Below are 23442 nucleotides of genomic sequence, written 5' to 3' on the forward strand. Positions count from 1 at the left end.
ACAAACCCCTCTCCCCCCTCCCATGTTTCAAAAAGGATATAACATAGTGCTGTGAACAAACACAACACTCTGCGTAGTATAAGTGTCCTCAGTCTCTGAAATTTATTCCTGTGCCTGAGAATAAAAATAGCACAGTATGCAAAACAAATAGACAGGTAAACAGTCACCAATACAGGTTAAGTTTATTCGAGATTATAGATGTATCTTCATGTCTCCGCCTTCTCAGCTGTGACCAATTAAGGACAGTAATATTTTCTATATACGATTTATCATTTTATATTACCATCTCAAAGTGTTTAATGTCCCTTTAAAAGTCCCATTCTGGAGCTGCAGACCATGCAGTTGCTAAGCAGGACATGACTAATCTGCCAATCAGGAACAAAAGTTACATTAACCCGTCGACTGCCAGCTGTTTTCTGCTTGGTATCTGCTTGGTTTTACCTATGTGTTTAATTATCCTGGGTTTAGTTATCCTGTGTTATGTAATACAGTTGCATGCTCTAACAAAAAGAAATGTTTTCATTTAAATTTTATTTAATTGGCTCAATAAAAATGAATTAAAATCTTTTTATAAATATGTCGGATGATTTCAGTACCTTGCTATTGTGAAACCCTCTTTATCCATTTTTTGTGCATATCAATCATTTTATTGCATTAAATTATCAAAATAAATTATTTAAGATTTTATACAAAATCCTTTACTGAAACAACCCTGGGAAATGATTTTATAATGCTTTAGCCAGCAACTGTTGGTATGTCTCTATCTCAATATTGAATAACTACTTACAAAAAAAAGATGCGGTCAGCTCTGATAATTAGAATATTATAGGTCAAGCATCTCACATTTTTATAACATTTACAGCTATATTCTCACTACATCATTCAAATTTGTCTGAGTTGTCTTGATTACTACAATTTATTAATGTATATATATACAAAAAAAGAAGAAGGTTGTGTCTGGGATCAATATGATAATAAATCAAGCCTTATAAGCCGGTGTGCCCCAACAGCTATTGCTCATAGACCTCTGTGTGTACAGTTCAATATATGCAATATGCATTTCCTTGAAGAAAAAGAGGCAATCTCAAATTGCCAGACTACCAGACTGCAGGAATGTCCGCAAACTATAGTGTCCACAGAATGTGATGAACAGTCAGATGTAACAATCAGATGCACTAAGGACAGTTTCAGGCACTACCGGTAAGGATCAAAAACCACTCTTAGTAGTATGCATATACATATTGAACCGCTATGCGGCTGGATCCACTCACTGGTCCTGGTTTAATCGATGACTATGTCAGTGCAACTTCAGCATGTTTGCAAGTATGTCCTGCTCACTGTCGGTCGGCCAAACTCCAGCGTCTCCCTGTAGCGGTGCGTGTAACAAAACCACATGTCCTGCTGGTCCAATCCAATACACATGGAGCTTGTGTGAAATGAAATCCTCCGTGATACACCTGGTCTTAGCTGCAAAATGAAGTAACATGATGAGATGGGGGCAAAGGAGTGATATTCAAAAGTGAAACGAGTAGCAAAGGTATTCTTCCAGTTTAAAAAAAAAAAAGCATCCAAAATGTATTGAAATATTAAAAGTATATAAAATCCAACATGAAAAAAGGTACCAAAGGCTGTAAAAATAGCAGTGTAACAGCAACTACAACGTTGCTGTTACACTGCTATTTTTACAGCCTTTGGTACCTTTTTTTCATGTTGGATTTTATATTCTTTTAATATTTCAATAAATTTTGGATACTTTTAAACTGGAAGAATACCTCTGCTACTCGTTCTTTTTCTATGTACTATATATATATATAAAATGTATTTGCGTACTATGGAACCTGATAGTAGCAGCTATATTGATATAAAATATCATCCTTTTAGGGACACTGAACCCACATTTTTTCTTTCATGATTCAGATAGAACATGCAATTTTAATCAACTTTCTAATTTACTCCTATTAGCAATTTTTCTTCATTCTCTTGCTGTCCTTATTTGAAAAGCAAGAATGTAAGTTTAGAAGCCGGCCCATTTTTGGTTCACAACCTAGGTTGTGCTTGCTGATTGGTGGCTAATACACCCACCAAAAAACAAGTTCTGTCCAGGGTTCTAAACCAAAAATTGGCTGGCTGCTTAGCTTAGATGCCTACTTTTTCAAATAAAGATAGCAAGAGAATGATGCAAAATTGATAATAGGAGTAAATTAGAAAGTCACATAGCATTGCATGCTCTATCTGAATCATGAAAGAAAAAATGTGGGTTTAGTGTCCTTTTAATTTTCCATATGCTTTCTCAATAAAATGATATTTATGCTTCCAGCATTCTATCCAGCATTCTATCTAATCTAATTTTTAGATTGTCGGAATAGTATTGTAGATTTAATAATTTTGCAGGTGTCATTGCACCTGAGGTAAAAAAAGTATTAAAAAAATCTTATTTATCTCTTGGACAGCTGGGACAGCTTCAGTGCATTCTATTTTAATGTGTAGCACAGCCACCCAAGAGTTTAGCTTATCACTAACACTAATGCAAATACAGGGCTAGATTATGAGAATAGCTCATGCGTTAACTTTGTTAGACAGAGACTTTTTGTGTGTGTCGGGTTGCACTCGTATTACAAGTTGAAATGCAACGGCGTTAACTTCTTCTCCCATAGAAGTCAACGGAGCCCGAAAACATCATAAAAAACGTGTTTAAAACCAAACTCGACCATGTATATTCAAGAACCCTATTTCACATTCCAATGTTCTTTACATTGCAGAATATGTTCTATTTATTCTTAAATGTATATATATATATATATATATATATATATATATATATATATATATATATTAATATATATTATATATATATATACATACAGGGAGTGCAGAATTATTAGGCAAGTTGTATTTTTTGAGGATTAATTTTATTATTGAACAACAACCATGTTCTCAATGAACCCAAAAACTCATTAATATCAAAGCTGAATAGTTTTGGAAGTAGTTTTTAGTTTGTTTTTAGTTATAGCTATTTTAGGGGGATATCTGTGTGTGCAGGTGACTATTACTGTGCATAATTATTAGGCAACTTAACAAAAAACAAATATATACCCATTTCAATTATTTATTTTTACCAGTGAAACCAATATAACATCTCAACATTCACAAATATACATTTCTGACATTCAAAAACAAAACAAAAACAAATCAGTGACCAATATAGCCACCTTTCTTTGCAAGGACACTCAAAAGCCTGCCATCCATGGATTCTGTCAGTGTTTTGATCTGTTCACCATCAACATTGCGTGCAGCAGCAACCACAGCCTCCCAGACACTGTTCAGAGAGGTGTACTGTTTTCCCTCCTTGTAAATCTCACATTTGATGATGGACCACAGGTTCTCAATGGGGTTCAGATCAGGTGAACAAGGAGGCCATGTCATTAGATTTTCTTCTTTTATACCCTTTCTTGCCAGCCACGCTGTGGAGTACTTGGACGCGTGTGATGGAGCATTGTCCTGCATGAAAATCATGTTTTTCTTGAAGGATGCAGACTTCTTCCTGTACCACTGCTTGAAGAAGGTGTCTTCCAGAAACTGGCAGTAGGACTGGGAGTTGAGCTTGACTCCATCCTCAACCCGAAAAGGCCCCACAAGCTCATCTTTGATGATACCAGCCCAAACCAGTACTCCACCTCCACCTTGCTGGCGTCTGAGTCGGACTGGAGCTCTCTGCCCTTTACCAATCCAGCCACGGGCCCATCCATCTGGCCCATCAAGACTCACTCTCATTTCATCAGTCCATAAAACCTTAGAAAAATCAGTCTTGAGATATTTCTTGGCCCAGTCCTTGACGTTTCAGCTTGTGTGTCTTGTTCAGTGGTGGTCGTCTTTCAGCCTTTCTTACCTTGGCCATGTCTCTGAGTATTGCACACCTTGTGCTTTTGGGCACTCCAGTGATGTTGCAGCTCTGAAATATGGCCAAACTGGTGGCAAGTGGCATCTTGGCAGCTGCACGCTTGACTTTTCTCAGTTCATGGGCAGTTATTTTGCGCCTTGGTTTTTTCCACACGCTTCTTGCGACCCTGTTGACTATTTTGAATGAAACGCTTGATTGTTCGATGATCACGCTTCAGAAGCTTTGAAATTTTAAGAGTGCTGCATCCCTCTGCAAGATATCTCACTATTTTTGACTTTTCTGAGCCTGTCAAGTCCTTCTTTTGACCCATTTTGCCAAAGGAAAGGAAGTTGCCTTATAATTATGCACACCTGATATAGGGTGTTGATGTCATTAGACCACACCCCTTCTCATTACAGAGATGCACATCACCTAATATGCTTAATTGGTAGTAGGCTTTCGAGCCTATACAGCTTGGAGTAAGACAACATGCATAAAGAGGATGATGTGGTCAAAATACTCATTTGCCTAATAATTCTGCACTCCCTGTATATGTATATAAATATATATATATCTATATATATATATATATATATATATATATATATATATATATATATATATATATATTCCTACAAATAGGTATTGATATGTTTTTTACATGAACAGTGTCATATTATTTATTTATTAAATAATAAAAAAGTTCATTATTTTCTATGTGAAGAACGTAGGAATGTAAAATATACATTTTTGCGAATCGTGTTTCGTTCCCCACAGTTTGGGGTTCACCCGCTTCAAAAGGATATCATGTGTTTGTTAATCTTAAAGAACAGAAAACGGAACATAATAAACAGAAGATCATTTATCAACAGTGCTTGTCCGTCACATTTTTATGTTTATTTGACCAACCGGTCACCTCTTCCCCAGGGTGTCAGTTCCCATTCTCTCGGCAGCTCCTACCCTTGTTCACTACACTAAACAGCATTTACTCCCCAAAGTCTATTCGCCAGTCTCCTTGTAGTTGAGCTTCTAATATGTACTGTGAGTTGCTTATAGGGTACAATATTCTTGCTTGTTGGGAGGATTCTAGAGTATACAAATATGTTTCCCATTTGTTAATAAAGCGGGCTGTGCGACTAGAAATGTCCCCCATGGTGTCAGCTTGTTCATAAAGTAGTTGTGAGTGTATCTCATTTTTTAGCTGTGCTAGAGTTGGGGCATCCCTGCCCAACCAGTTCCTAAGGATAAGCTTCCTAGCTTGGAGAATATCATTGTGTGTAAATATTGTTGCATTTTTGTTAAGGTCGGGGCAGTCCATAAGCGTGATCGTCTATAATGTAAATGGGGGAAACAGGGATATTAAGGATTCGTAGCCAATGATGTATCATTCCCCAGAATCTTGTTAACTTGGGACAAACCCAAATCATGTGAACTAAGTCTGCCTGAGCTTGCGAGCACCTAGGGCAATTCCCCGTGGCATTACTCTCCCACTTCCTGTAGAGCTTAGGTGTAACATATGCTAATTCAAGCAATTTAGTGTGTGCCTCCCTGGGATCCATTGACAACGTGGCCTTTTGGACTCTTTGTATACTGTTTTGTATCCTTGGTGACAGGGGTGTCTAATAGTCCGGACCATTTTGTACTAACATGCTCTAGGGTGTGTTCATTGTCCAGGGCCAGCAATATTTTATAAGTTGAAGAGATAGATGTGGATCCATGTGCGTGTAGACTGCAAAGTTGAGATACCCCATTATTGTCTCTGGGAAAGTCTATCAAATTAACTATCCCAATGACATAGTGTTTTGCCTGTAGGTAGGCAAAGTGATGTGTTCACATCAGTGCATAGGTCATTTGTAGGTGCACAAATGTGCAAATAGTTTTCCCATCTCCCTCTAGTAACCTATATACTCTGTCTATTCCTAAAGCCTTCCAGGTCTTAAACGTCTGTGTAGTCATACCCTGTAAGAAATCAGGATTCCCTTGTAGAGGGATGTATTTGGTGAGTCCGTGGTTGCACTTCAATCTATTGCAGAGCTTCCTCCATGCCTGAAGGGGCTGTCGAAGGAGGGGATAGTTAGTCAATATTTTGTTTGTTTTGTCTGCTGTCAAGTGTGGTAGTGTGGTGGTGTGGCCAAAGACCAGGGCTTGACCATATACTGCACTATCTCAGGTATTGTAAAGTAGAAATTCCCTGTTATCCAGTCAAGCACATATTTCACCTGCGCAACCCAGCAATAGAATTCTACATTTGGAACAGACATACCCCCTGAGTCTATTGTGCTCATCATTCTAACCGAGTGAATTCTGTGTTTTTTTGTTAGCCCAAATAAAGGAAAAGAAAAGGGATTTCCAGAAAGTCAAATCAGCCCTATGCAATACCAACGGCAGCATCTGCATAATATACAGTAGTTTGGGGAAGATTACCATCTTGATAAGTCCTATCCTTCCTGAGATAGTCAATGGTAATTTAACCCAGTGGCTGGTAAGGTCTGTTGCAGCTTTCTTAAGGGGTTTGTAATTGGCACTATACCAATCTGCCGGGTTATGTGAGAGTCTAATTCCCAAGTATTTGAAGGTGTCCTTGTCAATTTGAAGCCATAGTGGAGGTCAGGAATTTCATTAGCATGCGACAGCCATATCAACTCAGTTTTGTCTGTGTTGACTTTGTATCCTGAGATGTGGCCGAATTCTATAATAATAATATTCATTAAAAATGGGATATGCAGTCTGGGATCCTGAATGTATAACACCATGTCGTCTGCAAACAGTGACAGATGCAAGGTTTTGTCTCCTATTCTAAGGCCATTGGTTGTTTGCAGAATTTTTGTGGCCAAGGGCTCTAATGCAAGGTCAAAGAGGAGGGGTGACAGTGGGGATCCCTGCCTGGTTCTCTAAGTATTGAATCAGTCACCTGCGTAGTGTAGAGGTCTGCGTAATATTGGCTAAATACTTTTTTTATATCTGCCATGGCTGTGTGTATAGTGTTCCCGTGTCTAATGGCTGATATTGTTTTGTTGCCTCTAGTTAATTTTGTTAGCCTGGATAGCATCCTGGCTGTCTTATTACCATGGCGGTAAAACCTAGCATGCACCATTGTCAAATCTCTAGCCGCACCTTGATTCAGGTACGTGTCTCTGTGTGCCTTGGCTCGTAGGGTTGTGTAAGTATCAGTTCCTCACATTTAATAGCTGTTTAAGTAGGAGATCCTCCTTAATTTTCTTTTTTTTCCTGAAATGAATGGCATATGAGATTGTGGTGCCTCTAAGCACTGCCTTGGCAGCTTCCCAAAACAAAATAGAGTTACCTTTGTGTTCTTGGTTTGCTGTGGTGTAGGCTAGCCACTCCCCTATAAGATGATTTCTAAAGTTGTCATCGTGTATAAGATATTTGGGGAAAGACCATCTAGTACCCTGTGTTCTGGGGGGTTCTACGCTAATTTTCAAGGTGATTGGGGCATGATCCGAGATGACTGGATCGTCAATTCCTACATCTCCAACCCTAGAGCCCAGGGACCCAGAGACCAAGAAGTAGTCAATACGGGATAGAGTGTCCTTTGCAGGTGTGATACATGTAAAATTTCTGGCCTCCGGATTACTATCCCTCCAAATATCAGTGAGGAGGAAGGCATTTCTAAACTTACGGAGTATATTGGTGTCTTTCTTTGCATGGAGTGTTCTGGTGTGAGTTATTTGTGGATGTAATGGATTTTGGAACCTATCAGCAGAAGTCTGCGGTGTGAGGTTATAATCTCCCCCCATTATTATTGGGACAGCTGACACCTGAAGGAGGCGAACTCTGAGATCACTCCAGAAATCCTCTTTATTAGTGTGGGGCCCATATACCCCGCCTAGTAGTAACGGAAACCCATTTAGCATGATTTTGAGTAGAATAAATCTTCCCTGCAGGTATAGTATGGTTTGTGTTACTGTGTAATTTAGATTCTTTCTAGAATTTAAATATTTCAGTATGGCCTTTCTCTTAATAGGTGACGTTATCCCTCCCACATTCCAAGAAACAATATGTATCCCCATCCTCGAGAATTGGGTAGTGTGGCCCTGTGGTGACAGGTTTTGTAAACCTTAATGCTGGTGTGATACTCGGGATATATGTGTGAATACTAGTTCCGGTGTGAGTAATAATAGTACTTACAGTTCTGACATCCTGGGGTCCTCTCCACAGGAAGAGGAGGATTCCCTATGGACGTATTCAATTGGAATCAGGGAACAGAAACAAATAAAACAATGAGTTAGTAACAATAATCAACATTCAATTTGTGAGTCGCCTAGTTAGGTCAAACAGTTCAAACAATAAAATGAAAACCAATGGTCAACAAACCCCTCTCCCCCCTCCCATGTTTCAAAAAGGATATAACATAGTGCTGTGAACAAACACAACACTCTGCGTAGTATAAGTGTCCTCAGTCTCTGAAATTTATTCCTGTGCCTGAGAATAAAAATAGCACAGTATGCAAAACAAATAGACAGGTAAACAGTCACCAATACAGGTTAAGTTTATTCGAGATTATAGATGTATCTTCATGTCTCCGCTTCTTCAATATGTTCTGCTTCATTTTGCTCCATTCTGAAAGGATTCCATGACTTCATAAAGAGCCAAAGCTGAGTGGTGGATTCAAAGAACTTTGGGCCTTGAGTGGTTTGCAGTTTGAGCCATGCTGGGTAGAGCAAAGACACTGATTCACCCTTTTCCAGGAGTTCCCTGCAGTAAGGTGAAAATTCTCTGCGTTTCTTCACCACTCCAGCTGAATAGTCCTGGAACAGGTGGATCCTTGAACCTTCATACATCAGTTCTGGTGTCTGCCTGTACGCTTTAAGGAGTAGGGTCTTGTCTTTGAAGTTGAGATAGTTTATCATTAGTTGTCTCGGCGAGGCTCTCTGCCCATTATTCTGCAGCATAGATCCTACACGATCTGCTTGTTCCACAATACAAGGGATGCTTGAATTGGAGATACCAAGCAGCTTTGGCAGTGTACTTTCTGCAAATTCAACTAAGGCAGAGCCTGGAATCAGTGATGTCGCGAATAGTTAGCCGGCGAATAGTTCCCGGCAAACATAGCTTGTTCGCGTTCGCCGCGGCGGGTGAACATATGCGATGTTCGATCTGCCCCCTATTCGTCATCATTGAGTAAAACTTTGACCCTGTACCTCACAGTCAGCAGACACATTCCAGCCAATCAGCAGCAGACCCTCCCTCCCAGATCCTCCTACCTCCTGGACAGCATCCATTTTAGATTCATTCAGAAGCTGCATTCTTAGTGAGAGGAGGGACAGTGTAGCTGCTGCTGATTTAATAGGGAAATCGAAAGCTAGGCTAGTGTATTCAGTGTCCACTACAGTCCTGAAGGACTCATCTGATCTCTGCTGTAAGGACAGCACCCCAAAAAGCCCTTTTTAGGGCTAGAACATCAGTCTGCTTTTTTTTTCTCCTGTGTAATCTAATTGCAGTTGCCTGCCTGCCAGCGTGTGTGTCAGACTCCCAGCGTATACTGTGCCCACTTGCCCAGTGCCACCACTCATATCTGGTGTAACAGTAGTGTACATTTAAAAAACAACAACACTTTTTTGACTGTGAAATAATAGCAGTCAGTTTCCTTCACACGTGAGCGTTTCAGTGCCTGCCCGGGCACAGTGTCACCCCAGTGCAACTCATTTCTGGTGTAACAGTAGTGTACATTTAAAAAAAAAAAACACTTTTTTGACTGTGAAATAATAGCAGTCAGTTTCCTTCACACGTGTGCGTTTCAGTGCCTGCCAGGGCACAGTGTCACCACAGTGCAACTCATATCTGGTGTAACAGTAGTGTACATTTAAAAAAACAACACTTTTTTGACTGTGAAATAATAGCAGTCAGTTTCCTTCACACGTGTGCGTTTCAGTGCCTGCCAGGGCACAGTGTCACCCCAGTGCAACTCATATCTGGTGTAACAGTAGTGTACATTTAAAAAAACAACACTTTTTTGACTGTGAAATAATAGCAGTCAGTTTCCTTCACATGTGTGCGTTTCAGTGCCTGCCAGGGCACAGTGTCACCCCAGTGCAACTCATATCTGGTGTAACAGTAGTGTACATTTTAATAAAACAACGCTTTTTTGACTGTGAAATAATAGCAGTCTGTTTCCTTCACACGTGTGCGTTTCAGTGCCTGCCAGGGCACAGTGTCACCCCAGTGCAACTCATATCTGGTGTAACAGTAGTGTACATTTAAAAACAACAACACTTTTTTGACTGTGAAATAATAGCAGTCAGTTTCCTTCACACGTGTGCGTTTCAGTGCCTGCCAGGGCACAGTGTTACCCCAGTGCAACTCATATCTGGTGTAACAGTAGTGTACATTTAAAAAAAAACAACACTTTTTTGACTGTGAAATAATAGCAGTCAGTTTCCATCACACTTGTGCGTTTCAGTGCCTGCCAGGGCACAGTGTCACCCCAGTGCAACTCATATCTGGTGTAACAGTAGTGTACATTTAAAAAAAACAAAACACTTTTTTGACTGTGAAATAATAGCAGTTAGTTTCCTTCACACGTGTGCGTTTCAGTGCCTGCCAGGGCACAGTGTCACACCAGTGCAACTCATATCTGGTGTAACAGTAGTGTACATTTAAAAAAACAAAACAAAACACTTTTTTGACTGTGAAATAATAGCAGTCAGTTTCCTTCACACGTGTGCGTTTCAGTGCCTGCCATGGCACAGTGTCACACCAGTGCAACTCATATCTGGTGTAACAGTAGTGTACATTTAAAAAAAAAAAATACAATTTTGACTGTAATAGATTGAATAGCAGTTAGTTGTCTGCAAGCGTGTGTGTCAGGCCTACAGCGTCTACTCTGCCAACTTCTGCCAGTGCACAGTGCCACTCATATCTGTTGTCACAGTAGCTTGCACGCATAGTACCACTAATCGGAAAAAAAATGACAGGCAGAGGCAGGCCACCCTGCAGGGGCCATCGTGGTTGTGGTGCTGTGATTCCCTTTGGCCCTAGAATAATGCCCAGTGTTCAGAGGCCACGTACCCTGAACTCGAACAGTTCTGAGGACATAGTTGACTGGCTAACACAGGACACCCAATCTTCTACAGCTTCCCCTCGGAACCTTGATGCACCATCCTCCTCCAGCTTAGCTTCGGGCACCTCTCAAGTTACCACTCGCCCGTCTGCCGCCACCACCAACACTAGCACCACAGCCGCTTCACTTGATCTGTCAGAGGAGTTATTTACACATCAGTTGGAAGAAATGAGTGATAGTGATGCGCAACCATTATTGACAGAGGATGTAGGGATATGTCTCAGTCAGGCAGCAGTACACACATGGACGTACGGTGTGATGATGATGATGATGTAGTACCCACTGCTGCTTCCTTTGCTGAGTTGTCAGATACAAGTGAAGCGGTTGATGATGACGATGTGTCCGTGGATGTCACGTGGGTGCCTGCTAGAAGAGAAGAAGAACAGGGGGAAAGTTCAGATGAGGAGGAGGAGACGAGTTGGAAGCAGGGGGAGGTCGTCGCAAGGAGCTAGTGGCACAGTCAGACAGCATGCATCGGCACCCGGGGTCAGCCAGACAGCACGCCAATCAACGTGTGTGTCTGCCTCTGACAACAGCGATGCCATTTGCAACCTGTGCCAAAAGAAACTGAGTCATGGGAAGTCCAACACCCACCTAGGTGCAACTGCTTTGCGAAGGCACATGATCGCACATCACAAACGCCTATGGGATCAACACATGAGTACAAGCAGCACACAAACTCAAAGCCGCCATCCTCCTCCTGGTCCAGCATCTTCAGCCACGTCAACCACTGCTGTCCTCCTTGCCCCCTCTCAACCATCCGCCACTCCGTCTCTCGCCTTGAGCGGTTCCTGCTCATCTGCCCACAGTCAGGTGTCTGTCAAGGACATGTTTGAGCGTAAGAAGCCAATGTCACAAAGTCACCCCCTTGCCCGGCATCTGACAGCTGGCTTGTCTGAACTCTTAGCCTGCCAGCTTTTACCATACAAGCTGGTGGAGTCTGAGGCGTTCCAAAAATTTGTAGCTATTTGGACACCGCAGTGGAAGGTACCCAGCCGAAATTTCTTTGCACAAAAGGCAATCACCAACCTGTACTCGATTGTGCAAAAGGAAGTAATGGCATGTCTGGCACACAGTGTTGGGGCAAGGGTCCATCTGACCACTGATACCTGGTCTGCAAAGCATGGTCAGGGCAGGTATATTACCTACACTGCGCGTTGGGTAAACCTGCTGACGGCTGCCAAGCATGGAATGCATGGTTCTGCAGAGGAGTTGGTGACACCACAACGACTTGCAGGCAGGCCTGCTGCCACCTCCTCTACTCCTCCTACTCCATCCTCTTCCATAACCTCCTCGGTTGAGTCCTCTTCTGCTGTGTCTTGCTCCACATCAACGGCAGCCCCCCAGCTCCCCAGGTACTATTCCACATCCCGGATATGGCAGTGTCATGCCGTCTTGGGGTTGACATGCCTGAAAGCAGAGAGTCACAACGGACCAGCACTCCTGTCCTCCCTGAACGCACAGGTGGATCAGTGGCTGACTCCGCACCAACTGGAGATCGGAAAAGTGGTTTGTGACAATGGAAGAAATTTAGTGGCGGCATTGAATTTGGGCAAGTTGACACATGTGCCGTGCATGGCACATGTGTGTAATCTGATCGTACAACGCTTTGTGCATAAGTACCCAGGCTTACAGGATGTCCTGAAGCAGGCCAGGAAGGTGTGTGGCCATTTCAGGCGTTCCTACACGGCCATGGCGCACTTTTCAGATATCCAGCGGCGAAACAACATGCCAGATTGCATGCTCAGTGCCCCAAATTTGAAGTAGGAGGTCCGACCAAGCATCTTTTTCCATCTCCCGGTTCCTAAAATCGATGCCATATACACGTCCCCTGATAGGGGACGTAACAGGGATTAAACTGATAAGAATAGAACTACTTAACACACCACTCCTATCTGGTGGCACATTAGATTGCACGCGCAGTGCCCCAAATTTGAAGTAGGAGGACCGACCAAGCATCTTTTTCCATCTCCCGGTTCCTAAAATCGATGCCATATACACGTCCCCTGATAGGGGACGTAACAGGGATTAAACTGATAAGAATAGTACTACTTAAAACACCACTCCTATCTGGTGGCACATTAGATTGCATGCGCAGTGCCCCAAATTTGAAGTAGGAGGACCGACCAAGCATCTTTTTCCATCTCCCGGTTCCTAAAATCGATGCCATATACACGTCCCCTGATAGGGGACGTAACAGGGATTAAACTGATAGGAATAGTACTACTTAACACACCTTATAATAACGCAGAGAGAGGCAATGCAGAGAGAGGAGTCTGAAGAAGAGGAGTCAGAGGAGGAAGGTGGCTTTGAGGAGGTGGAAGACCAAACACAGCAGGCGTCCCAGGGGGCTTGTTGTCACCTTTCGGGGACCCTTGGTGTTGTACGTGGCTGGGTGGAGGAAGAGACCTTCAATGACATCAGTGAGGACAAGGAACGGGACATGGCTAGCTTGGTATCCAACCTTGTGCAAATGGGGAGTTTGCGGTTGTGCAAATGGACTGTTTGTGGTTGTTTGCGGTGCGTTAAACGGGGAGTTTGGTCTGTCACTGTGAAGCGGTCGTAACCCTTACACTACCTGATTGATACAACATCATACCTGATGTTTTAAAGCACCTTATTCCAAACAATTTAGGAATGTTAGGTGATTTATGCCCTTTATGGATTAAAACCAGACTCTGCATCAACTATGTAATTTTCCATGGGAGTTTTGCCATGGATCCCCCTCCGGCATGCCACAGTCCAGGTGTTAGTCCCCTTGAAACAACTTTTCCATCACTATTGTGGCCAGAAAGAGTCCCTGTGGGTTTTAAAATTCGCCTGCCTATTGAAGTCTATGGCGGTTCGCCCGGTTCGCCCGTTCGTGAACATTTGTGGAAGTTCACGTTCGCCGTTCGCAAACACAAAATTTTAGGTTTGCGACATCACTACCTGGAATTGATTCTGGGAGTCCCACCACTTGAACATTATTCTGACAAAACCTATTTTCCAGGTCATCCAGTTTTTCCTGCAATATTTTGTTCTGTCTTTGCAGCCTTGTGATGTTTAGTGAGGATTCTCTTTGCTGCGTATCCGTGTCCACCACTTTTTGTTCCATGTGGTTAATCTTGTAGAAAAGACCTTGAAATCCCAGGTCAGGGCATCCAGGCCGTTTGTAGCTGTTCAATTTTCGGCAGGAATAGTGCAGATAGTTTTGTCACTATTGGGTGGGTGTCTTGTGGTGAGGGATCAGGTAGCTCAGCCTCTGTGATTGTGTGTGAACTTCAGCCTGGTTTTTCTGTTTCCTGTCATGCTGATGCTGCTTAGACATATTGCCAGTTCTTTTATTATAAAGGGCGTAAAACTTTTGCATAGGGGATGGGGGGCCCTAGCTAATGACAAATCGATTGTGAACCAGCAGGATGGCAACTGTTACTCATTATGTGCTATTTGAACTGCAACGTCTGCTGCAATTGTATCATGTACAGTTTTGCACGCAGCTGGAAACGATGGCAGGGAATGACTATAACGTTATACCCATATCTGATACTGCATCGCATGTTCCAGAAGAGGATTTAAACCCTGCTGGTGACTTGCCACATAATACTGATTGCATCCTGTACGAGGGAGGAACCGTGAACCCAGAGGACAGAGCTAATGGTGTTCTACATGAAATCCCAAGAAATGTGGGTATTAATGGAGCTAATAGCGTCACAACTACTAGTGGAGCCTCACGAAAGCAAATCCACGTGAAGCTTGGAACTGACACAGAGAGGTAGCGATTCAGGGCTTATCAATGGGGTACTGTTAAAATACTCTCAGACGTCTGGGTTTCTTATGCTGACACAGCCTTGACGCTAACCCCTGAGAAGCTACTGAGGCTACACTCTCCACCTGATAAACGGATACCGCAAGTTTCTTTATCAACCCTGCAACTGCCATTACAAGCACTTAAAGTCTGAGTTGCCTAAGCGAATTACCTTTACTAGCTAAGTTACTCATGTTTTAATAGTGGTTTTGATATATATTTGTTGATAATGTTAATACATAATAAGTTTATAGGTGTCTCACATGACTATAACTAGTGGAGAAAGCTAAATACCTTATAGTACTAAGAATATAGAAGTCTCTATCCTCATACTAAGGTCCATGGGAGATATCCCACCCATGTTTATCTTGATGTTTAATAGGGAGCATTATACCACTCAGCCAATGCCTGAAAAAGGACATTAGATGTTTTGTAACATGGACTTCAATCTATATTTGGGCATGTCCACAAGCCTCTTTTCTTCCCTGTTGCCCATGAGAAGTACTATTCAACAATATTTGTGTCACTATAAATGTAAGAATGTATTATTTGCTTTACAAGAGCTAAATCTCATAGATATTTAAATTAGACTATGACTGTAATGAATGGTTTAGCTTCTATGGGGAAGAGGTAAATAATAGATTTGCCTATTAAAGGAGAATAGGCAGGTTGGAGATATCTGTATGTTACAATGACAATATTTGAGCCTTGTATAAGATGGCATAGTTTGCGATCTTCATGATGCATGTACTTTTATTTTTGGCTTATCTTCATGTGGTCCTGCACCCATTAGATGACTGTATTATTATGTTTTAGGCAGGCTGAAACTTTAGCTAGACACCATATATTATATGTATTCTCACTGCTAGTATATATGCCATTCTGGGTTGTAAGTTGTATTAAGTTGACGCACTCACATATCCAGTACTTACCTTGAAATCTAATTATTTTATAGTGTCTGAATATGGTGGGTGTCAGCTACCTAAATTCTTTAACTTCTTCAAATATGCTATTGTTGATATTTTTTATTTTGTGCCTATTTGTACGCCCAGCAATATAGCTAGTCCTCCAGAGGTTAAAGACACCACATTTGTGCCTCCCTTTATGCTCTTTATGCTATGGTTTAAGCTAGGCAAAATGATTGCCTCTTTAAAATATATTTAAGCTTTAATCATAAGTCCCCATAGACAATGATTCATAGTGAGTTGTAGCCAATATGCTTCAATTATATGGATAGTACTTAAGTCATCTAAGACTGAGATCTTTCTACACTTACAAATAATTTTTAGACCTCTGCCCGGGTGGCTCCATACTTCTCACCCCCCATTAATATATAGTCCTCTGGTTATTTATTATTCAGAGGTTAAATGTGCGGTTTCCCTTGAAATACACCACAGTTAATACACTTTATTCATATTTATTTTCCCTACAGTTATACCTCCTTATGTTGTGGCCAGTTGTAACATCGGTAGGGACTAGGTAATCACTTGCTAAAAAGGGATGACAGTTTAGATAAAAGGTTTATAATATCCAATTATAATACAATTTTATCAAAGGATATGGGCAATTGCAAAAGTATACTTTATAATTTTTTACCTGGATATTGCTGGGATCTGGCGCCAACCCAAGGGCCTTGGGTGGAATCAGGTTCAGAGCATTTCCTACTAGACCATGGCCTTTGATATTACTTTTATGTAAGTTTACTCTGCACAAACTTATGTATTGACAGGTGTATCTTTTAGCTACTGGTCATATATTTCTTTTCAGCTTATCTCAGTTCTGCACACCAGGATATTAGCTGCGTTACAATTGGTCTCTCCTTTTTTTTCTTATTTCATATATACAGATGTAGAACAACTGCTAACAAAATGGTCAATAATACTATATTTTGACTTACCTCTACTTATAATAACTGTAGGACATTTATTATTATTTTGTCAAGATCGCTTTAATGTCAAGATATAGATATGTTTCTGTTCCAAAAGCCTATATACTTCATACGCCTTATAATTATTACACTTTTATGTCAAATCATCTTGTATTATTCTTCTCCCAAGGAATTATATCTAGATTGTTAAAAGCCCAAGAGGGGCTTCAAGTAATTATGGGAGATATACACTTACATCTATAAAAAAAAAAAAAAAAAAAAAAGGTTTAGTATTTTTTTAACTTCATCTGTGATGTAACAGATACGATTGTGTTTCTCTGGTAATGCAACTATGTTCTCATTTTTTTGTATTCGTAAGCTATATGCATTACTGCTTGTATACTGTATAATACACTAAACCTCAATACAAATTATTTTAAAAAAATAATATATTTTTTTTTTATGTATAGGTACTGGCAGACAGCAGCCAGTACTAAAGATGGCTGCAGTTAGTGGGAGGGTTAGAGAACTATTTATTCTGATCAGGGAGGTGGAAGGGTTGAGGAGGACCACTACACTGCAAAACAAACAAATGTACAGTATATATATATATATATATATATATATATATATATATATATATATATATAATAATTAAAAAAAACTATTCCTATGCCTACTGGTAGACTATCTGACAGTACCTAATGTGGTGGTGACCAATGGGGGTGAGGGAGGGAAGAGAGCTGTTTAGGGGGGATCAGGGGGTGGGAGTTGTCAGGTGTGAGGGTATTCTCTACACTGCAGCTAAAATTAACCTTACAAGCTACCTGATTAACTGTCCAGAATAATAGAAGTGTGTTGCACAGCTGCATTTAGCAGCATTCTAATTACCAAAAACCAATGGCAAAGCCATGTATGTCTGCTTTTTCCGAACAAAGGAGATCCCAGAGAAGCTTTTACAATAATTTTTGTCATGATTGCGCAAGCAGTATGTAAATAATTTAAGTTAAAAACCCAAAGTTTGTGAATTTTTTTAAATTTATTTTTTTAAATAATCACATTTGGCAGTGAAATGGTGGCATGAAATGTACCAAAATGGGCCTAGAGCAATTCCTTGGCTTGTCTTCTTCAAAAATATATATATTTTTGAAAAAAACTAAAAAAAAATTCCTTTTACAGGCGCATGATAAATTACCTCTTCACTTGTAATCTAGCCCACAATCGTCTTCTCAAGAGCAGATAAAAACCAAAATTACAGATGCAGCTGTCATATCTAGAGGGATTGTATTGTTTTAAAGCAGGCATCCTCAAACTTGACCCTTCAGAGGTTTTGGAACTACATTTACCATGATGCTCAGCCAGCTGATATGCTGGCTGAGCATCATGGGAAATGTAGTTCCATAACCTCGGGAGGGCCAAATTTAAGGATGTCTGTTTTAATGGGACATTCCAGTCAAAATTGGAATCCACATGATTTGATATATTTATGTAGTTTATATATTTATCTCCAGCAGCAAAATCAGTAAAATTTATGACCACAATGTAAAATTTCTTACTTGTCCACTTTCCACCACCTACTACTGAAACAGCCTCATGAGTGTGTACATGCCTAGAACACTATATGGGAGCAGTGTTTGCCACAATGTATATAACAATTTTAATCCTATAGTGTTTAAGACATATGCATGTTTGCAAGCCTACTGCAGTATGCACTAAAGGAAAATCTTCACAAAAGAGACAAATAAAAAAAATGGACATTTTCTAAAGGAACAAATTGTAAAGTTTATTTTGTTGTGTCCTGTATCTTAATTATAATAGTGTAATTTTCACTTTCATGTTTCTTTAACATCAACTTGGAATATTATAGAACTTAGATTGATCCCAAAACAGTAATAAATAAAATCTATTTACGTTTTGTCTCTGTGTTTCTTTTGCACCTATATATCACGCTGGTATTCATTAAAAATGTAATCACATTACATCCGCTTTAGAACAAACCTGTAAGAGTACACTGAAAATAACTACAAATAAAAAAAATACATTTAAACAATAAAAAACATTTCCCTGTAAAATGTTTGACTTGACAAATATTTTAAGTGACACATCATATTAGTATCAACGTTTATTGAAAGCAAATGATGATTAGGGCTGGTGTTAAATTAACTAGAAAATGTTATAATGTGATGTTCAGAAAATACAAAAGAGGGGTATACAATCAATTAAACGGATGAGCTGACAAAATTCTTGAATTACTTCTACGTATCATAATGACAAGAATTACATTTTGGTGACTAGGGCACAATACAATTGACTTTTTTTTTAATGTTTCAAATTAATCAATTATTTTCTTATTGCAATGAACAGTTCAAGTAGCATGTATTTTGTTATCTATATTATTCTGTTGCTTTGTAATAAAAATACCATTAAAGGGACACTGAACCCAATTTTTTTATTTCGTGAATCAGATAGAGCATGCAATTTTAAGCAACTTTCTAATTTACTCCTATTATCAATTCTTCTTCATTCTCTTGCTATCTTTATTTGAAAAAAGAAGGCATTTAAGCTATTTTTTTTTGGTTCAGAATCCTGGAGAGCACTTGTTTATTGGTGGGTGAATTTATCCACCAATCAGCAAGAGCAACCCAGGTTGTTCACCAAAAATGGGCCGGCATCTAGACTTACATTCTTGCTTTTCAAATAAAAATACCAAAAGTATGAAGAAAATTTGATAATAGGAGTAAATAAGAAAATTGCTTAAAATTGCATGCTCTATCTGAATCAGAAAATAAAAAAATTGGGTTCAGTGTCCCTTTAAGCCAAAAATAAAATAAAATAAAATAATAATTATAAAATAAAATGTACCATAATATTTATTAAACTATTTATGACTTTATTATAAAATGTACTTAACTAAATAAGCAGAATCAGGTATTTCTCATATTCTGAATATATCTGACCCAGTAATAAATCATTAGGTAAGTTATTATGAATTACTTGGATCTTATGAAAAGTCTCAAGGCAAAATTAAATAATGTTAGAATATAAATTAAATCACTAGATGGCAATAGCATTATTTTATTATTTTTAATTGATAGTAATTAATTATAAATTATATTGAGGAGGGATATAGGAAAAAAATATCTCTCCTTTGGAGTATGCAAAATTATTTTCAATTGTACATTTGTTGGTAATTTGATAAAGTAACACCTGTAAGAAATACATCTTTTGAATTGATTGATTAAAGATTGATTGAAGGTTATAATTAGAATGCATCATCAAATGTCTATTTATTTCATGATTTTAAAAATTAAATAATGTTTGATAATTTTTTTTGCCACTGTATATATATGTAGCAAGAACAAGGTAAAAAGATCTGCCTACCTTGTCATAATTAGTATCTCACATTAAAGGCACCTTACCCTAAAAAAAATGCAATTCATATAAAAGGGGAGCATTTAAACAAGGTTTTTTTTTCTTACTGAATCGAAAAATGTTAATTAAAGTTGGTTAATTTGAAAATGTAAACGAATACATCTGTAGTATTTGTGCCAACTAATGCTCAACGGTTGATAGATACTTACTAGTACTAATTCTGATTGGCTAATAGGTAAAATGTTGATTGTACTTAGCCAATGTGAATTAACAGGAAGTACCTATTAGACAATGATCATACAAACTTTATACTACTGTATTAGTTTCCATTTACATACTAACAGCTTTTACTTTACATTTTTTTCACGCAACAAATACATTTCAGCATGCTGGCGTTTAAAATGGATAAAGTGCCCCTTTAATTTTCAAGCTGTATCAGAATTGGACATTTATAACAGGAATTCAAAAATAGAAACTTTCTAATTTACTCCTATTATCAATTTTTCTTCATTCTCTTGCTATCTTTATTTAAAAAAGAAGGCATCTAAGCATTTTTTTATTGGTTCAGACCTCTGGACAGCACTTTTTTTATTGGTGGATGAATTCATCCACCAATCAGCAAGAACATCCCAGGTTGTTCACCAAAAATGGTCCAGTATCTAAACTTACATTCTTGCATTTCAAATAAAGATACCAAGAGAATTAAGAAAATTTGATAATAGGAATAAATTAGAAAGTTGCTTAAAATTTCATGCTCCATCTGAATCACAAAAGAAAACATTTGGGTTCAGTGTCCCTTTAAATAAGCTTTTTTTAACAGATCATGATTCAAAACCTTAAATTACCCATGTAGCGATTAGAATTACATACAAATTAAAGCTTTATCAGATCCATTTGATCAGCCATTTGAGTCTTAAAGGGACATGAAACCCCAAATTTTTCTTTCATGAGTCAGATTTCCAATTTACTTATGTAATGAAATTTGCTTCATTCTCTTGGTATACTTTGTTGAAGGAGCAGAAATGTACCAGGAGCAAAGTGAAAGCATTAGGTGACCCAATGACAATACTTTATGTGCAGCCATCGATCAGCAGCTAACTCCCAGCTCCTGAGACTACCTAGGTATTTGACAAAGGATAACAATGGAATTAAGCAAATTTGATAATATAAGTTAAAAAGTTGTTTAAAATTGCATTCGGAATCTTAAAAGTTTAATTTTGACTTTAACGTCGCTTTAAAGTACTTGATTGCCATGTGCTCATGTACAGGTTGATCCAGCCAATTAGATTGTCATGTTTGCCTTTACAAGGATACCTTTAAATTGTAAAGCTTCTGTAGGATATTACAAAAACTAACCACAAAGGTATAAGAATCCTTTTAAAGAGGAAATAAACTCACAAAGTTATCAGCCATTGACCACTGCACTGCAAAATGAAATGTAAAATCCTTTTCTAGCATAACATACAATGTTTTGCAAATTATGATAAATTCTGGAATACACCTATTGAAAATCCTGGTGGAACCCATGTTTCCTGTCGTCTTTGCTGGGCTCAATAAGGAAAGTATGCTATGTTCTGTGCTAGCCAATTAGTGTAGAATGTTGGGCCAGATTACAAGTGGAGCGCTAAATATTGCATTTGGGAAAGCGATATTAGCGCTCCCCTGAGTAATAACAGTGCACGCCTATGTGCGCTGGTATTACAAGTTGAGCGCATTGCGAATGCGACCTCGCATTCGCAATGCTAGGAAGCATTGTGCTCATGAAAACTCACTTCCTTAGGCTCCAATGGGGAGCCTCGTTCAACACGGCATTAGAACTTGCGCAGCAAAGGGGGTAAGTAGTTCAGCGATGGGCAGCAAATGTAAATATATATTATATTATTATATACATACATATTTATGTTTTATTATGTGTATGTGTATATAAACATTTTAACACATAAATATATATGTATATAAGCATCTACATATATATTTACAGGGAACACACAGTTCCCATTGACCGCAATGTAAATGCACTTTCCATCATACTCACACCAACTTTAGCCCCCAACAACTGCCTGGTGCTGTTATTTTATTAAACAATAAAAATGCTACAATTTTATTTTTTTATTTTGGGGGCATTTGGGGCGCATTTATAAAATTAACTAGAGATCTGAACTCTGGTTAATTTTATAAGTAATATTTGCTACCGCAAGCTCGTGGTAGCAATAATCAGCCACTTGTAATGGCTGGTTATTTATTGCGTGCCCAAAAATGGGCAAATTTGCCAGTTTGCAGGCGCGTGATAAATTAGAGCTCCACTTGTAATCTAGCCCTTAATCAGTAGTCATTTTCATTAGTTGCTTTCCGGGGGCAACAAATGACGAAAATAGGTGCCTCCAGCAGTTTTTTGGAGCCGTATTTCTTTTTTGAAAGTGCAACACACAAAGATATCCAAAGATATCCGAAAGAGCTAAATGCTGCTGGCAGCGGATATTTTCGACATTTGTTGCTACCCAAATGCAGCAAAAGCACATGCCTGTTAATAAGTATGATGTAGACACTCTAGCACAAGCAGATAAACTAAATAATGAATGAAGATTGCAATGTTTTTATTTTTATTTTTATTTATTACAATTTTTATAGAAGAAAACTTAATATATTTTCCATTTAGTTGATTACATGCTCCAAGTCATACATACCAATCACAGTAAAAAATATAGATTTATAAATGTAAACAATGTCACTGCAAAAAAATAAATCTAGAACAATTTTATCCTGAAATAAACAATTTAAATTTTTAATGCACGTGAATTCATACAGCTTTTCAATAGGCGCGCCGATGACCTTAAAGGTATAGTAAAGTGAAAAACAAAACTTGCAGGATTCAGATAGAATATGCAATTTTAAGACACTTTTAAATTCACTTCTATTTTCAAACGTATTTTTTTTCTCTTGGTACCCATTATTTAAAAATAATATGTACATAGCTTACACTAGAGGGAGCTAGCTGGTGATTGGTGTTTGCACAGTTTTGTCTCTTGTGATTGGCTGACTATTATTATTATTATCGGGTTATTTGTAGAGCACCAATAGATTCCGCAGCACTATAAACAGAGGATACAAGGAAACATTTATAGGGATAAAACACGTAGAGGGCCCTGCCAAGAGTCGCACTGTTGTAGACAGCTCTTGAGAAGGTTATCTACAAACAGCAGGGCTCTTAGGCTTACATGCTAAGGGGGTTCAAGGGGATAGCAATGGAGGAGAGGAACTGGTATAAAGAAAGGTTAGTGTAGGTTGTATGCATCCCTGAACAGTAGAGTCTTTAGGGAGTGCTTGAAGCTTTCAAAATTTGTGGAGCAAGGCAGAGAGTTCCACAAGTCGGGAGCCAGTCTGGAGAAGTCCTGTAAATGGGAGTGTAAGGAGGTAACAAGAGAGGAGAAGAGTAGGAGGTCAAGAGCAGATCCAAGGGG

Source organism: Bombina bombina, chromosome 5, assembly GCF_027579735.1.
Source record: "Bombina bombina isolate aBomBom1 chromosome 5, aBomBom1.pri, whole genome shotgun sequence".
In the NCBI taxonomy this organism is placed as follows: Eukaryota; Metazoa; Chordata; class Amphibia; order Anura; family Bombinatoridae; genus Bombina; species Bombina bombina.